A 10928-nucleotide genomic window follows, 5' to 3' on the forward strand; every position below is an offset into this window, starting at 1 on the left:
TGTCGCGGGGGTTGAAACGCGACACGAACGAGAGAGGGGATGGGAAGGACGGATCGTATGAAACGTCGGGGCGGTTGGTAGGCAGCTAATATCCTCCTGGCCGCTATCCCTAGGCTCATCTCAATAAATTCAATATACTTGTGTAAATCGGAACCCTCGAACATCCCCGTCGAACAGCAGGTTCTCTGACTGCCTGGATGGTTGGGACGGAGATGAGTTGCTAGCCCCCCTCATGGCTGCTACCTTCCCTCTACCACCTCCTACGAGAATGCGCCGATAATGTATCGATTATTGATTACCCATAATGAGCCGGCCGCTTTGATTTTTTTTAGTTACACTCCGGTGGCGCGACGGTTCTAGATGGTTTCATTTAGTAGTTTAGCGCTTGAGCTTCGTCCTCGAGTTACGAATACAGGATTCTAAGTTGAGATGCTTTTTTAAGATTTTTGTTTTTCCATCGGAAGCGTTCGATTATAAAATCTTCAAGATTACTTGGTGTTTTCATCTTCGTTTAAATGGATTACTGCATCTTGATGTCTCGTCTAATATTTTAGCGGTTCAAGCGCTGTTTTCATACGATAAATGTGCAAGCTCGGATTCATTTCTAAAATTGTTATCGTCGAAAACATTAAATCACAGGATCTCCGCCGTTTACTCGTCATATACCGATTGTCATTACCGCATTACAAAACAATTCCAATTATGAAACTCTTCTAACTTTTTTTTTAATCGTTCCAATTGTACAGCTTCGTATCAGACATTACATCTTGATAAATTCACGCAGAATTCTTCTTTTACGAACTACTCATTTCCTATAAAATAACGTTAAATCTGCAAAATTCTAACGCGACGTTTAATAGTTGAAAAAGGTGGTATACCTTGAGAGAGTTGAATAAATTCTTCTTGAACGCTGTCTAGACGCAATGACGTTAAATAAATCCAGTCTCGAAACCGAAAGTTGCGCCAGCAAGCATGAAGAATAATATATAAGAACAGAGAAAGAAATCAGTCAGAGTTCGTACGTTTCTTGGTAATTTCTTAGCGATCAAGGGACAAATTTAACCACGATTGCCAATATCTATCCAAAGGCCTATCCCGCGCGAGAAGATCCAAGTTCGGTGGAACGAGCTTTTCATCGAGTCGTTAGTTAACGGTTCCACGACTGCTTCTGCCGTAGTTATCGACGACTTATCGGCCAGTAATGCCGCGGGGATCGTATTTAACCGGCGATATTAATCGATTATTGATACCAGTCGGTGTCCCATAATTTCACGGATCTTACCACCAGCCTGACTTCCATTTCCTCACGAACGAAAATCGTTACCCCCCTTTTGTAATTCACGTCCTTCGCCACGATTTTAATGAGCGTACCTACCATAAAGGGTTATATTTCGCGCGTTATCGAGGCGTTTCTTTTCCCCCTCGTTTCCTTTCACGGACGATAGAGAAATACGTCCCGGATTCGCGACGAGCTTTTCATCGAGCAGTTAGTTAGAGCGGCCGATTGCAAGGCACGTCTGAAAGATAACCGTACGAGCCACCCCCTGCCGAATCGACGACCGTAGACGACTTATCGGCCACTTTTGCACGCCACCGTACTTTTCCCTAGCCCCGTCACCCGACGCTAATGCGAGGCGATCGCGTTTAAACGCTCGCTACCAAACGATTCCACGCGATTACAGCTTCCGCGAATCGCGCCGTATTTCCTGCCCAACTTCTTCTTTTTTTCCTCCGTTTCTTGGCTTTTCCGTTTTCGGGAATTTGGCGATGAAACGTGCAGATCGAGCAAACGGTCGTTTCCTATGCAAGATTTGTACAATCGGTAATTTGCCATGCCAGCGATGCCATGCATATTGGGCATAGTTAATTTTTATTAATCATATAATTTATTTTAACATATATTTTAAAATGTTACTATGGATCGTACAAGTTAAAATACTATCAGGAATTATCAACAAGAAGCTAGAGTGTTTTAGAGATACATATAATAAATGGATAATAAAGGGATATAAATATGTGCTTTAGAAGTAGCTGAAACAGAAATGAGTAAGAAAAGCAGTGATCGCATGTTCGTGTGAATGTAAACCGTAATTCTCTAATATCGCGAAAATGACTAATACCGCGACAAGATATCTGCATCCATATCGTTGTTAAGTGCAACAAATGTTCAACAGATATTCTTTGTGTATTCCTAACTTGGTAAACGTTTGAAGAATACGTATATAAAATTACGAATGGAATTTGTATCTGGCAAAATGATGATAGATCTTGTGGGCAGCTTCGAATTTCATCGGGCGAAATGATTCTCCCTCGATGAGGACATCTTTCTTCGTCGTCTGCTTGCTGGTTACCCAGGCGAGGAACCGCGGTGAGATAAAAATAATAAATCATCCTGTGTACGAGAGGCGAGACGCACATGCATTGCCGAATTCTCCGGTATCGCGAGTCGATACGGAAATGGCTGTACGAGAAGAGGGGTGTGCAACCCTGGATAGAGGGTAGAAATTTCTTACTTCTGTTAACGCGTTTCACGATGCCTTTATTATTTCTGATTGTTTCCGAAAAATTTCCGAATATTTCACGAAATGGTACACATAAGTGTTCCGTGCATACAGGAGGAAATTGAAAATGTGAATATATGTATTAGGTCGTCCGAAAAGTTTCTGTCGTTTTATAAGGAAATAATGGATGTACAACGTTTTACGTTTTATATTATTTTATCGAATTACGTATGATCCAAAATAAAGATCACAACATTCGACAGATTAGGTTTCATGTTTGTATAAAGATGCATCGTTGTAAAACACGGGTCTGTAAAAGAAAGACACCTAATACAATACAATACCTAACCTACAAACCTAATACATAACCTACAAACTTAGTACAATGTCTTAACATAGAAGTCGATAACTAATTGCTCCACCTAACAAAATTCCTCTCTTTTATTCTTATTGTCGGAATCGGTCCATAAGTTTGTACAATTTTATCGAATGCGAAAGGTTTTGTTTCATCTTTCAGATATTTAGTAATAATTCATCTATGAAGTATTCTTCGCCATTATTTACGACTTCTTCCTAACCTATAAGATGTGCAGGATGATAGGCAATTGTTTTGAGAAAAAATACAATATAAGATGAAAACCGCGGGAACTTATGAATCAATCTATTACTCAGGAGAATCTATTTGTTTGTAAAATTACTGTTAGATAATTATTTATTCTATTAATAACTCGTTTACCTTTCTATGGTCTTGCATTGGTATCCTCAACGTAAAAAAATTGTTTAATTCTTTACTACTAAATAGTTCGAATAAAACATCAATCATGCATTATCTAACCGATTTTGTCTCGGATCAACCCCCCAGAGAAATATTCCATAATACGTACTCTACGTTTCGTTGTGTTATTATATGCGTTGCAACAGCACGTATCGGTAACACACATAAGCACGAACGCATACTCAGCAGGCTGACGAAGGTGTGCGATCCGAAGGGGCCACGGTTCGAGACACTAAGGGTGCACGGGGGTGGAGGTTGGGTTCGGTATCTCGAACAGCGCGCGCCGATTAATAACGAGCAGTCGTTACGAGAGATAAGGAAGTGCTGCGTCTCTCCCTCTCTTATTTCTCTCGTTTAGCACGGGGCCCAGAAAGAACCGGGTCGCGGCAAGACACATGTAGGTGTACCGATTCTGTATAGTTAAACGCTGCTACGAAAGTGTGTGCAGCTGGAGATGTACAGCGACGTGCGATCGACGATAAAGCGGCGTAAATTTTAAGGATCGTTCAGTAGGAAAGCATCGAGGCTTTCGCAGCCATCGAGGCTTTTCCTTTAGGTAGATGCAATTTTGCTTCTACGATACACGCTTGTTACGGATATATGTCCCAGACAACGCACGACGTCTTTAAAACGCCCGTTTTAAATCTGTCGTACACTTTGGCCCATTTTAAATGTAATCGTATTTTTGTAAGAATAAGAGAGAATTTTACGAAATGAAGGGATCTGCACGACTGACTCGTAGTTGTGCAATTTACTTAATAAAAACTGAAAAATCCACCGTTTTACTAAAACACACATCGATAGTAGAAATACGTACATTTTCAATCTGTGTTTGAATATATTGCAAATAGAAGATCGTAAATATATGATTGTGCTTCTATGTTGATAAGTGTCAGTTCTAATTTTGTCAAAAATTTCGACATATTTTCAATTTATCAATCAATCAATTATTTAAATAGAAAAGATAAAAGCAATCGTTGTAACTATTCTTCTCTAATAATTTTATAATACACAGTGTCTCAATTTACGTATCATCTTCCTCGTTGACTATCAAGCCCAATAAAATGAAGAATAACATGTCCAATCGTCAAGCGGGAATTTGGCTTTTATCTATACGTTTGAAGAAACAAATCCGGTCAATAATCAGAGAAATCGGATTCCTTTTCGAAGAACGATACGGAACACAGAGGTATACGTAACAGGGAGTGTACAATAGCGAGATAGGGTTGCCGCGCCATTACCTCGAGGACGACGACGACGAACACGACACGTAGACAACCGACGTCGCGCACTTTGTCAACTTTGTATATCAATCAACCGGGGCGGTAATGTTCCCGGGACATGCCGAACAGCCGATAAAGGACATCGATGCATGAAGCAGAGGAGCCGATGAGCCGAGTTCCGAGATAAACTCGACGGAGTCCCCGTTGCATCGCTTCCATTCTCTTCGATTTTGTTTTTTCAAATTGATACAGCAACGATTCCCATTCTCGTGTAATGGGGAATCGATACACGAAATTATTGGAGCAACGTTCACGATGGATTGCATCGTGATCGGTGGATACGAATTGCAACTATATAATTAAAAAATAGCAGATGTCTATGCATTTGTACCACATGTAAATTATAAATATGTAAACATGGAAGAGGGTGTGAAAATGGTAAAAATGCAAGCTGGACATCGATGTAACTAATTCTCGCGGTTAGTTCCGCTTATCCTTTGAATACGAGCCACTGAGGGATCAAATCGAACAACTCCATCTTTTGAAAGATCCACTTCACTCAGTTAACACTCGTCTCCAATCGATCGCAAAACCAAAATTAAATCTAGAAACTAATACGAAAAACGCTGAATCTCTGTTAATTCTACACAACAGAAGACAAATCTTGATGAGACTAAAATACATTGGAATCCTCAATTTGCCCCGGGAACTCGTTCCCAAAACTCATTTCGAACAGGTTGGAAAATCATCGCCTGACGCTGGCCAATCCGGCAAAAACCGGGCAATCATCGGACGAGGATAAAACTCGTGCCCTGTTCCACGTGCTCGCGAAACACCCGTAAAACATACTACCTAGTCCTTTCTCTCTCTTTGTACCACGAAGCACGAAATGCCATCGACCTGCTCCAACGTTTGCCCGCGTGTTCGCCCGCAAAAACCGAGCAATTATCGGGCACCGCCGATAAGACAGCCATCTCTAGGCACCCTCGTTGCCGCGACCATAAATAAACGGCCAGCAAACGAAATCCTGCGGTTCGGGGATCGTTTTAAAATTACGGCAGTTACCCCCAACCATTCTATCTGTGTAGACACCATAGACAGAAAGGAGAACTCTCGTCCAATCAGATATATCGCGAGGCCTAGCGCGCCTCGGATAAAGATAACGAATCCGCGATGAGCGGAGGAGATCGATCGACTCCGGTCGTTCGAGCTGCACCCCCGAAACTTTCTCCTCTCCAGGATGACGGGCTAACACCAGCCATGGTTCTAGGTTCGTGCTCGTTGAGGAGGGGTGGTTTGGTGCCGGTCGGAGGAGAAGCTTATCGCGAAGCGCACGCGGTCGCCACCGCCAGTCACCACAGCCGCGGAATTCCGAGGAATTCGAGGGGTTGGAGGAACCCTGCAGACAAGGCAAGGCCACGGAAAACCGCCGACAGTGTGTTATATCGTCGTTTGGCAGACGAGGCTTTTCTGATTGCCATGAATTTCTTTCGTCTGTGGGAACTCGAGCATCGTTGTTGTTTCCTGAATGGAAGGGGCGAGGACGGGGAGTGAACGCATCGAAGGGTTGATAACTAGTGGTCGGTTTTATTTAGGTGAATTTCTCCTAGGATGGCTGAGATGGATGGTTAGAGAGGTTTGGGGCGATGATCGATCGTGGTGGTTCGTTTATGTCATGATTTTTGATTACATAGTTAATACGATTAGTATCAAAATATAATAAAACTAATATTATAAATCTTATAAAGCGTCTTCATGTTATAATTCTATAATTAGAAAACTTTCCAATTAAGATTATATCTTGGCTAATAATTTAATATAATACCATTTTCTGTTATAGCTCTTTTCTTATAATTCGATTCACAATCCATTATTCAATTCCATAGGAATCCCACTTCTTCGAAGATAACCTACTTCCTTTCAGTAATAAATGAACAATCCTTACAAAATTACCACATCGATCGAAATAAACCAGATAACACGACCGACTTTGCGATGAGTAATTCAATTTCTCTCAGACACAGTATACAGACTATGAAATAGGGAAGTTCACGATGACAGGTACGTCCACATAGAAGGGAGGATGTTTCAGCTAACGACGTGTCGTAACATCGAAAGGCTCGCGCCAGCGGGTGTACAAGCTTACGAAGGGTTTTCATAATGCACCAGGACTCCGTGGCGGTGCGGCATGCAGTCCGCTTATCGGTCGTGAATCGACCGCGGATCGATCCTCGAATGGTTCACAGTGGATTTTCAGGGCGTTTCGTGGTTGTTTCACGAGGGTGGCGGTATGCACAGCGTCGATGCCGAAGATCACCGAGAGAAAGCAGAGAAGACAGGGGAGGAGCGAGAAAGCCCCGGGCAGCATCGAGATCGAGACGATGAGCACCAGGTGCATCGAGACCTGACCACGAAGCCCCGTGCACGATACAACGCAGATACCGGCCGCTGCATCCCTGGCTGCGATCCTTCCTCTCTCGTTCTTTCTCTTCGACAGGAAGACCCGCCACATTCTTCTACGGTTTCCTTACCGATGGATCCGTCGATCTTTAACGATTGGTTTCCCTTTCCCTCTTTTTTCCGTTTTTGAAACGAGTGAATCGATTTGAGTTTGACTGCTGGGATCGTTTTGGGGTTAAGTAATCGAATTGTCAGTTTTGATTTCTTGGCTTGCAAGATACAATTACACGCCTGGATAAAACAGACATCAAATCACCTACTTTTAGTTAGCTTTTCAATGCTGAGAATTTTTATTTGTCTACTCCCTTCAATCTTTCACGCGAAGATTAAAGAAAGCGACAGCACCCGAGAAATAAAAATTTCTAAATGGAGAATATTTCAATGAGAACATTGCAAGATACGATGTTTCATGTTTCTTAAACAAGTTTGGAATCAGCGAAACAATATTACTGCGCTATTAAAGGGAAACTCGCCACAAAAAGTAAGAAGGTTCAAAGACCGACAGGACGAATCGATTCGTAACACTCTTTAATACACCAACGTAACAAATTCTCCAAAACTCTGCTCACATTCCAGCGGCCCATCATCTCGATGTTGCTTCGTTCCTGCTTCGAGAGGCTGGAAAAAGAAATCACCAGGAAGAACGCAAAGAACAGTTGGAATCGTTGTTCGAACGGTCAAAATCTGTGGGTGAAGGGAACCGGGCCCGGTGTGTATTCCAATTTACCGTCGCTACATACACCGAGCCTCTTGCAAGGAGGAAGAAGAAGAAGAAGGAGAAGAAGAAGAAAAAGAAGAAGAAATGCACGCGGAACGATCGATAAATCGGTTTCCACGGCGCGTAGCCCGATAGCCTGTGCTCGCGATGCATGGGGGGATCCAGCTCGTACGCGGCGCAGAGCCAGGGCGCGGGCCCGATTAACACGTTGTTTGTATAGGGGAATGTATAATAACAGGTTGCGCCGTTGGCATAGGTACCCATTTGTATCTGTAGGAGGGCATCTCGGGTTCTCATCCCGCGGAAGGATAAGAGCTGGACCGAGAAACGTGGAGGAAGAAGGAGAAGGAAGATCGGTACGAGACGGAACTGTTTGGCGAGGATAGACGGTACACGCGTTCGAAGAAGTTTCGAGGGAACGTGTATGGTGGACACCGAGGAAAAGGATCGATGGCAAATTTTGTTGGAAGATGTCAAGATCAGAATAAAGAGCGGCGAATGTTCTTTTTTTAAATCTTGATTTGTATTTTAATCTTAACGAATATTTAATTCTGCTAAATTATTTAGGACTTATTATTTCGACTTGAGTATATTCGTTTTCTTCTTTCATTAAAAAATTCGCTAAACTTTCGGTGGTATTTTTTGCGATCCAAAAGGAATGAACGTAGGCTACACGAAAATAGAAATATTTGCAATGAGATTCGAGTGGAAATAAGGGTTTATTCTATTGAAATAAAAACAAATAGAAAATTGAAAGACATTGTTTCTAGAATAAAACTACCAAGGCAAAACTTAAGGAAGTCCCTTGTTAAGTCCCTGGTTACATTAAGAAAAAGAGAGAAACTCGTGTATGTAGTAGTAGCGAGTCTAGATTGCGCGTTACTTTTGAGATTGCTCCATACTTTTTCGTCGAAGAGTTCTCGTACAACGTTTCTTGTGAAAGCTGGATCACGCACGCAGAATGTCCGAGATCAGATTAACAGACAGGTTCACCGAGAGAAGATCGTTCGCAAGGAGGCCTTCCACGTCGGGCTTTATGATTTGTTTACTCGGATCGCCCTCGATGCGATGCAAACCCGCCCATCGTGGCAGGCCAGCACCAAGCTCCGAACTCTGACCCCCGGCTAATTGTTGTTGGCTCTAGATCCTCGATAGTCGTTCACGAGATTCTGGTACCACCAACGACAACGATTCAATACCATTTTTCAACAGCTACGATCGGAATGCTTTCACTCAGATCTAGTTCAACAACCATTATACTATTCTTCTTATTTCCGGTACGATAATTATATATTATACATAATGCTATTCAAATGATATATAATCATATATCATTTAGATATATCATTTTTATATACCATAATTATATATTAGTCGGTTACAAACTGTTGTAGGTTCTATTTAGTTCTTTAACTATACGATCCTAAGGATCAAACTTAAGCTGTATTTCTTCGTTGTACAACTGTAAAGTAAACCATTACTCGTATGCATAAACTACATTCGTAGCAATCAAATTCGTTCTGTATATTTTCTCTTACGTAATTACGCTACCTATCGTCAGTGACAAAATTAGAGAATCGTCAGTCTTCTAACTATATAATCGCTAATGTCACATTTTAGGTCTGTAAGTATCTTCGCAAAGTAAAGCGATTTTTCTATCAATAAATATCTTCAAAGCTCGAAACATCCCATCCATTTCCTCGTTCCATTTTTTCAAATCTTGTGTTGCCAAAATCCCCGCGAAGCGTCTACCCAGTGATCCACGTCACTCTGATCGAGCTACGATTCAGATTTCCTCGCGCTAGATCGCGATCGCGAAAGAAAAAAACGGGTGTTATTCTATGTATACCCACCAGGACGAAAGTAGGAGGAGAAAAGCTTTGGAATGCGGTCGTCGAGAGGAAGATAGCGAAAAATAGATAGAAAAGAGATAGACAGTCACACACGGGCAATGGATCCACGCTATCGGCGACTTTGCCGGCCGAGAGTTGAAGAGAGAAAGAGAGAGAGAGACTTATCTAGCTAGCCTCTCCTCCACCGCCACCCCATCTGGCCGTTTCCGATATTAAAAATATCAGCCGGTAGATAGGCGGTCGGCTATCGACGCTCGAGCACTCGAAGGAACTTCCATTAAAAATAGCTATCTCTATCTGAAGCCGGTACTACAACAACACCATGGGCCCATGCCAGACGCTCTGTCTGTCCTCGTCGCACCCTGGCGATTCACCGTGCCAGTGTCTCTCTCGCACTCGCGTCCGCTATCGTTTCAATGCGGTGGTGGCTGCTTTTGCGGAGGAACGGACACGGAGAACGTGCACGAGCATAAAAACCGGGCTTTCTCAGGAGATACGGGATCTTATCGCGGGCAAATGTTTGGAGGCGCGCTATCAGCCCGGTTTATCAGGACACCGCTCCTCTACGTCTTTCCACCTCTTCTTCCGACCACCGCTACCCTTTTCGCCGTGGGCTCGTTTCTTGGTCTAGTTTTAATTGCCGTTACACCGGAAAGGCTGTCATCAAGAAGGTTGCCGAGTGCGATTTCGCTCAAAGGAATCTCTTTCGCCGGGACTGAATAGCTGCAGGTATGGAGAGACTTTTAGGGATGGGGTGTCAATATACGTACTAGAAATTCGAAATAAATTCATGGGACCAATGGAATAAAAGGTATTGCAAGGTGTTAAAAAGAAATCGGAAATAACAAATAAGAAGAAAAACGGTACTGGAAACGCGAAACCGCAGGCGTGTTCGATAACGCACGAAAGGGAGGACCAAGCAACAACGAGATCAACTCGATCACCGCTGTTCAAGCTGCAGAGTTTACGCACACAGCTATCGACCGGTCGCGATTGATCGCTCATTATCCTTCCGGTACGAGCTTCGTTGCACCCTATCCTCTATCCTTCTTCTTCTTTCCGTCGGCATAATTAATTTCGTGGCACAGTTGAAGAGGGAAGAACGCGCGCGATCGATTGAAGAAGGAAGGCTGACCCCTCCGCCAGGATTTCATAAATAAAGATACAAACAGCCGGATCGCAAATAAACTTACAAAGTATTGGAAGAAGCCCGTGGCTGTCGGTGCTCACCTATAATCTCGATGGCGACGAGGTACGAAGGACGAGAGAAGCGGGTAAAGAGCCGAAGAGAGGGTTGGGGCGAGGGGTACGCCGAAGCATACCGTGGGGATCGATAGATCGATCCATCGATGGGTCCCATCCATCGGTAACACGCCTCTCCCGATCGCCTCGTGGCTC

At 43.2% G+C, this 10928-nt stretch overlaps 1 protein-coding gene across 1 annotated transcript in view; it reads right to left on the reverse strand.

Moving 5' to 3' along the window:
* LOC100741538 (zinc finger protein ush) overlaps positions 1-10928 on the reverse strand; it is a 60892-nt gene that overhangs the window by 45104 nt on the left and 4860 nt on the right.

This window comes from Bombus impatiens, unplaced genomic scaffold, assembly GCF_000188095.3.
Source record: "Bombus impatiens unplaced genomic scaffold, BIMP_2.2 scf_0142, whole genome shotgun sequence".
In the NCBI taxonomy this organism is placed as follows: domain Eukaryota; kingdom Metazoa; phylum Arthropoda; class Insecta; order Hymenoptera; family Apidae; genus Bombus; species Bombus impatiens.